Raw genomic sequence first — 7,086 nt, 5'->3', positions numbered from 1 at the left:
GGCTTATATCCAGAATCTATTCTAAAACTCTCACAACTCAATAATAATAATACAAACAATCTTATTATTTTTTAATGGGCAAAATACGTGAACAGACACTTGACCAAAGAAGATATATGAATGGCTAACAAGCACAAGAAGAGACGCTGGACATCATTAGTTATCAGGGAATTGCAAATTAAAGCTACAGTAAGATACCACTACACACCAAATAGAAAGGCTAATATTTACAAAGACTGACAATACCAACTATGAGGCAGATGGAGAATAGTTGAGTCTCTTCTACACTCCTGTTGAAAGTGAAAAATGGTGCAACCACTTTGGAAAACAGTTTGACGGTTTCTTTTAAAGTTAAACATACACTTATCATATGAACCAACTACTCCACTCCTAGCTATTTACCAAAATGAAATAAGAACATACATTCACACAAAGACTATTTATAGAAACTTTATTCATGACTGGGAACAACCCAAATATGCACCAATAGGTAAATGGCTAACAAATTGTGTTACTAACACAATAAAATATTATTAATCAATAAAGATATAAATTACTAATAAATACAACAATGTGGACGAACCTAAAAAACATCATGCTGAGTGAAAGAAGCTCGGCACCAAAGAGTACATGCCATCTGGTTCTATTTATGTGAAGTGCTGGAGAGGCAAAGCTGACCTAGAGTGATGGCAATCAGATCAATGGTTGCCTGGAGCTGTGGGTGGAGGGAAGGGTTGACTGCCAAGGGGTATGTAGGTGGGAACTTTCTCATGTGATGAAAACATGCTGTCTTGATTGTGGTGATGGCTACATGGGTGTATACATTTATTGAACAATACTCTTAAAATGTATGCATTTTACTGTATGTAAATTATACCACACAAAGTTGATTTTTTAAAAGGATACTTGCCTAACTTTTTCAATTAGAAGCCTTATTCTCATCATCATCCTGTAATAAGTCATTCAACAATAAATTTTATGAGGAACCAGTTCTTTGTGAGTCACACACAGGCACCCCAAATGAATGTCTACCCATGCGTTTGTGTTACATGTGCGTGGCTGGAGAAATAGGTGCCCGTTAAACTAGTAAAGCCCCCGCCCGTCATCTCTGATTCTAGGCTGCAGAAGAAACTGTAACTTCAGTTCTCATCTTCCTAAGCATCCTCAGTAACTATTTGTTGACCAGTTCCTGAAGCGAGTGAGTGTCTATTTATTTTATAAACAAACTCTACCACCTGAAATCTTGGCTGTTGCAGTGCATAGGGGCACATTCCATACCAAACCTGCCCCAGTCTCACAGCGGAAGTGAACGGTTAGAGTCTGACCACAGAGTGAACCAATGCTACCGCCGGTCAGGTGAGCTGTCCTAAGCCCCTTCCCCTGCTCAAGGACCCTCTTACAGACTTTTTTGAAAATACAGGCCATAGGGAAGCTAGACTTTCCTTTCCTTGAAATTTTCCTATCTGCAGTGGTAAGTTGATGGACAAGGGCGAGGTGTCATAAACCAAGGGCACTACTCACCTGTGCAGTGACCACATGTGCTAAGACAAGTGCCTCCATTTACTGGAAAACCTCCCTTACTGGTATGGAGCCTTCATAAGAACAGCAGGGTGCTCACTTGGGCAGCACATATATTAAAATTGGAACAATACAGAGAAGATTAGCATGGCCCCTGCGCAAGGATGACATGCAAATTTGTGAAGCATTCCATGTTTTTATATGTGGAATCTTAAAAAATAACCAAACTCATAGAAAAAGAGAACAGATTTGTGGTTACCAGAGGCCAAGGGTGGAGGGGCAATTGGGTGAAGGTGAACAAAAGGTACAAACTTCCAGTTATTAGATAAATAAGTCCTGGGGACTATAGTTAACACTACTGTATGGTATATTTAAAAGTTGCTAAGACAATAGACCTAAACGTTCTCATCACAAGGAAAAACAAAAGTTTATTGCACCTATATGAGGTAATGGATGTTAATTGAGCTTTTTGTGGAATCGTTTCACAATATATGTAAGTCAAGTCATTATGCTGTACACCTTAAACTTATACAATGTTGTATGGCAATTATATCTCAATAAAACTGAAAAAAAAATAGCAGGAAATGTGTAAAATTTCACTACAAGCTCAAACGCTGTGTTACCTATTTTATGAGTTTTCTATTACTGTGTAACAAATTACCACAAACTTAACAATTTAAAACACTACCCATTTATTATCTCACAGTTCGGCAAGTCAGAAGTCTGGGTGGTGTTGGTTGTATTCTCTGCGTGGAGTATCACAAGGCCAAACTCAAGGTGTCAGCTGAGTTGGGCTCTTACCTGAAGGCTCTGGAAAAGAATCTCCTTCCAAACTTATTCACCTTGTTGGCAGAATTCAGTTCCTTGAGCATATAGGATGGAGATCCCATTCTGTTTCTGGCTACCTAGAAACTACCTGCATTCCTTGGCTCATGGTCCCCTTCCTCCATCTTCAAAGCCAATAATTGTGGGTTGAATCTTTCTCAGGCTTAGTATCTCCCCGACTTTCTCTTCTGTGGCCAGCCAGAGAAAACTCTCTGCTTTTAAGGGGCTCAAATGATTAGATCAGGTGTACCTGGATAGTCTCCCTATCTTACGGTCAATTGATTAGTAACCTTAATTACACCTGAAAAGCCACTTTTGCCACATAACAAAACATAATCACAAGAGTAACACCAGGGGCTGAGATCACAGGGTCATCTTAGAATTCTGCCTACCATACCAATGCTTGATTCTGTCCAGCACCACTGCCCTTCATTGTATCCCTAGAGATACCATTCACCCAAACATTACACAGTTGTCTTTAAAAACAAATGCTCCTAATCAGTGATTCAGAGCCCACTCTCCAGATTACAATAAGAAATACAGAAAATACTGGCTTTAAAGTTAGAGGAACTTGGGCTGGCCTGGTGGCATAGCAGTTAAGTTTGCACATTCCACTTCGGTGGCCGAGGGTTCACTGGTTCGGATCCTGGGCGCGGACCTATTCACTGCTCATCAAGCCGTGGCGAGGCAGTGTTCCACATAGATAGAGCTACAACTCTACAACTATGATATACAACTACATAGTGGGGCTTTGGGGAGAAAAAAGAAAAAAAAGAAGAAGATTGGTAACAGATGTTAGCGCAGGGTCAATCTTCTTCAAAAAAAAGAAAAGATTTTTAAAAAATAAATCAGTAAAAAAAATAATAAAGTTAGAGGAACTGTGATTAAATCCCAAGAGATCAAGGAAGAGAGAAGTCAGTATGAGCTGGGAAAAGCTTCATAGAGGAAATGGCACCCAAGCAGAGCTTTCTAGGATGCACAGAATTTGGGCAAGCAAGAGCATGACTAGAGACAGTACTAACAGGGCACTGGCTGAGTAGAGAGGAGACTCACCTGGTAGCCTGCTGGGGAAGATTCAACAGAAGGGGGAAGCTGCGGTAAAGATGGCTTTGCAAACCAGTACAAGAGTTTGCATTGGATTCAATAAGAAATACTGAGCCTGTGAAAACCTTTGTAGGTTTCTGTAAGAGTATGCCAAATGGTTGGAAATTTGAGGATTGGTGAGAAAAACAAGAAGATGAGAAGAAGAAGAATTAGAAAGTTATGGGAGGGCCGGCCCCGTGGCTTGGTGGTTAAGTGCGCGCGCTCCGATGCTGGCGGCCCGGGTTCGGATCCCGGGCGCGCACCGAGGCACCACTTCTCCCTCCATCCTGAGGCTGAGTCCCACATACAGCAACTAGAAGGATGTGCAGCTATGACATACGACTATCTACTGGGGCTTTGGGGGAAAAAATAAATAAATAAAATCTTTAAAAATAAATAAATAAATTAGAAAGTTATGGGAGACACAAATTGCTTATCTATTAGAGATACATACTGACATCCTATGATGAGTAGGGTGGGCTTTAACATATTCCAGAAAAAAATAAGAGAAAAGAAAAAGAATGGCAAAATGTTTATAATTGATGAAGCTTCATGGTGGTGCATGAGGGTTCAATATACCATTCTCCCTACTTTTGTGTGTGTTTGAATGTTTCAATAAGAAAATAAGGAAAGCCTATTGTGGTAATCCAGGAATGAAGTCATGAAAACCTAGACATGGGTGGTGGCAGGGAAAATGGAAAGAAAAAAAAAAGACTAATTCAACAGACATTTTGACCTTGGTAACAGATTTGATATAACAACTTTAGCGGAAGGAAGAAACAAAACTGACTCATTTATATAGCCTTGGAAATAGAATAATGCCATAAAAAGAACCTGTCAATTGTCTAGACATTCCTGAACTTTGATGTATCTCATTAGTCTGTATGATTGGAATGTGTATGGAAAATAATGATCTGTGTAAGTTAAATTTCTGTTTATAGACCTCTTTCTCTGCCTAGGGCACCAGAAGAAAAAAACCAGACAGATTTTCATAAAATTTAGAGGGTCTGTTTGGAAAAATCATCCTATTAAAATATAGCTTTATTTGGTCTATACAAAAAGTCATTTTGTGGGGCCCTAGAGGTGTCTCTTTATTTTTCTTTTAAACAAGGTAATGTAGTATATTATTTTTAAAGTTTTCTACAAGTTTAGTCCAGAAATTTACCTTTTTAAAAGGTTTTCCGGGAATCTTTTGAGTAGAAGCACCCAAAAGATCCAAATGTTTGCTTGTTTTCCCAAGCAATATATTTTAAATTTTCTTTAGACATAAGAAGATCCACCAGACAAAATTGCTATCTCAAAGATGAACAACTCTTGTTTTTATATCTGCAAGAGCTTAAAAAGGAGAATTTTTTGGAAATTTTAAAGTAATTCTGGAAGGAATAATTCTTGGGAGCAAAAAGGGAGAAATAGGCTTTTCTTTGTGTGAGGAAGATTAGCCCTGAGCTAACATCTGTTGCCAATCCTCCTCTTTTTTGCTGAGGAAGATTGGCCCTGGGCTAACATCCATGCCCATCTTCCTCTGCTTGTATATGGGACACCACCACAGCATGGCTTGATGAGCGGTGTGCAGTTCCACACCCAGGATCCAAACCCGTGAACCCCGGGCCTCTGAAGCAGAGCATGCGAACCCAACCCCTATGCCAGTGGGCCAGCTGGCCCCAAGATATGCTTTTAAAAGATGAATGAAAGTGATACCTAATGTAGAAACATTTGGAGCCAATTAGGAAAGACAGACTCTCTGTGGGCAGGCTCCCACTGAGACAAATGCCCAAACTGAGAAACTTTAAGCCCCCAAGAGAGGAGCAGTCCACTTCCAGGGCAGTCGACTCCTGAGTCTTCCAGGAAAGGCCAACAGGAGATACCCCACACTCTTATACAAGTATTTGAAATCAAAGTCCTGCCTGAGAGATATTTGGCTGCAAATGCAGAGGGAAGGCCATGAGGATTAAGATACCATGAACTGAGAAAATAAACAGTGATTTCAAATTTAAGCCCCGAATCAGTTAAGCTAAAGAATCTAGTATTGTTTCACAATCTGAAATCAGTCCCTATTGTCAAGCCGAAAGATACTGTTCCAACAGGAAACACGTGCAGGAGCTAATTACCAAGTCCACAGAACTACTGAAATCTTTATTTTTCAGATTACTAGCCAGAATCCTGTCACTTAAAAAAATATCTAGACCTAAAACAGGATATTTCAATGGAGTTTGGCAAAGTGGATTAATATTTCTTGTCTGAAACCATGGATTTCCTTGAATTGACCCTTCACATTCATGTCTGCAGTTTCCAGTAAGTGCCTACTCTAGTGTTACCATCACAAGGTCAGATGGTGTAAAATGCAGACATTAATTTGTGATCATGTGCTTCCCACATGGGCATCTCTAGGTGGTGTGATCCCAGGTGAAGAGTAGCAGGTTTACTCACATGTACCAGAGAGTAGAATGACTAATGAGAATCAGAGAAGCTCTGTTGTAAGTTTCAAATAATTAAACTCTTTTAATCATTATAATAGTTTTTAAATCACAGCTCAATAATTATTTTATTGTTTCTACTACAGTTTATCAGTGCTAAATGAGTCTCCTGGTCAATGCCAGGTATTACAGCTAATAAATGAAATGGAGATGATGAATCACACATTAAATCAATAATTATATATGAAAGATGCTCACAGATTCTGAAGACAGTCTGTAGTTTGCTCAAAAAGAAGTATTCATCTTAATCGCATTGTAAGAGAAATAATGGGAACAGAAAAGATTATAAAGCATCCTTTATAAAGATTATAAAAGATTATAAAGTAGTGGGTTAAATGGTGGCCCCCAAAAAGATATGTCCACATCCTAATCCTCAGAACCCATGAACGTTACCTCATTTGGAAAAATGGTCTGTAATTAAGACCATTGGCACCTGTAATTAAGAATCTCAAGATGAGGTCATCCTGGATTATTCGGGTGGGCCCTAAATCCAATGACAAGTGTCATTGTAAGAGATTCTCTAGAAATGTGAGAGAATAAATTCTATTGTTTTAAGCCACCAAGTTTGTGGTAATTCGTTACATAGTCCTAGGAAACTGATAGACCTGAGGATTAAAAAGCAGAATGACCTTAGATGTGTTAACACATTAGGTGACTCCTGATCTCTCTTTCAGAGCAGTTTCTCCAACACGAGATCCCACACGCCTGGTGCACAGCAGCCATTCCTCGGTTTGCTACCTCATCGCCACAGGCACTCCAGTAACCCATTCTCTTACCACCATATGGCTACTGCGTGTCACAGCTGCTCTCCAGTCTGCACTTCCTGGTTAATTTAGACTACAAGTGCACTAGAATCATCTTCCCGTATACCTGCAAGGAGCCTTAAAAACGCTGGAAATTCTGATTCAGGAAGGCTAGGGTGGGGCCAAGGCATTTGCACATTTAATAAGCTTCATGAAAGACGCTGATGTCCACCAAAAACCAAAACCTTGAACCTAGGGCATTCAGCAGCCAGACGAGCTATCTGGCTACTCTCACTCCCAAACCCACTCAGGCTGATTGGCAAGGAGGATGGGGTGATGAGGGGAACAGGAAGCATGGGCCTGAGGACAAAGAATATACACGGGAGAGCTGGACATACTGAGAGTGACATCCACTCTTACTCCTCCTGGAAATGGGCCATCCA

General features: G+C 40.0%; 1 non-coding gene across 1 annotated transcript; it reads left to right on the top strand.

Moving 5' to 3' along the window:
* The first annotated feature begins 1,610 nt into the window (after positions 1-1,610).
* LOC147915110 (U6 spliceosomal RNA) lies at positions 1,611-1,717 on the top strand. Its single transcript, XR_015554552.1, has one exon. It is a non-coding gene; the product is annotated as a U6 spliceosomal RNA (small nuclear RNA).
* The last annotated feature ends 5,369 nt before the right edge of the window (positions 1,718-7,086 follow it).

This window comes from Ceratotherium simum, chromosome 15 (assembly GCF_057802395.1).
Source record: "Ceratotherium simum simum isolate JZ-2026a chromosome 15, ASM5780239v1, whole genome shotgun sequence".
NCBI classification, from domain to species: Eukaryota; Metazoa; Chordata; class Mammalia; order Perissodactyla; family Rhinocerotidae; genus Ceratotherium; species Ceratotherium simum.
This window is presented reverse-complemented; position numbering and strand designations above follow the sequence as displayed.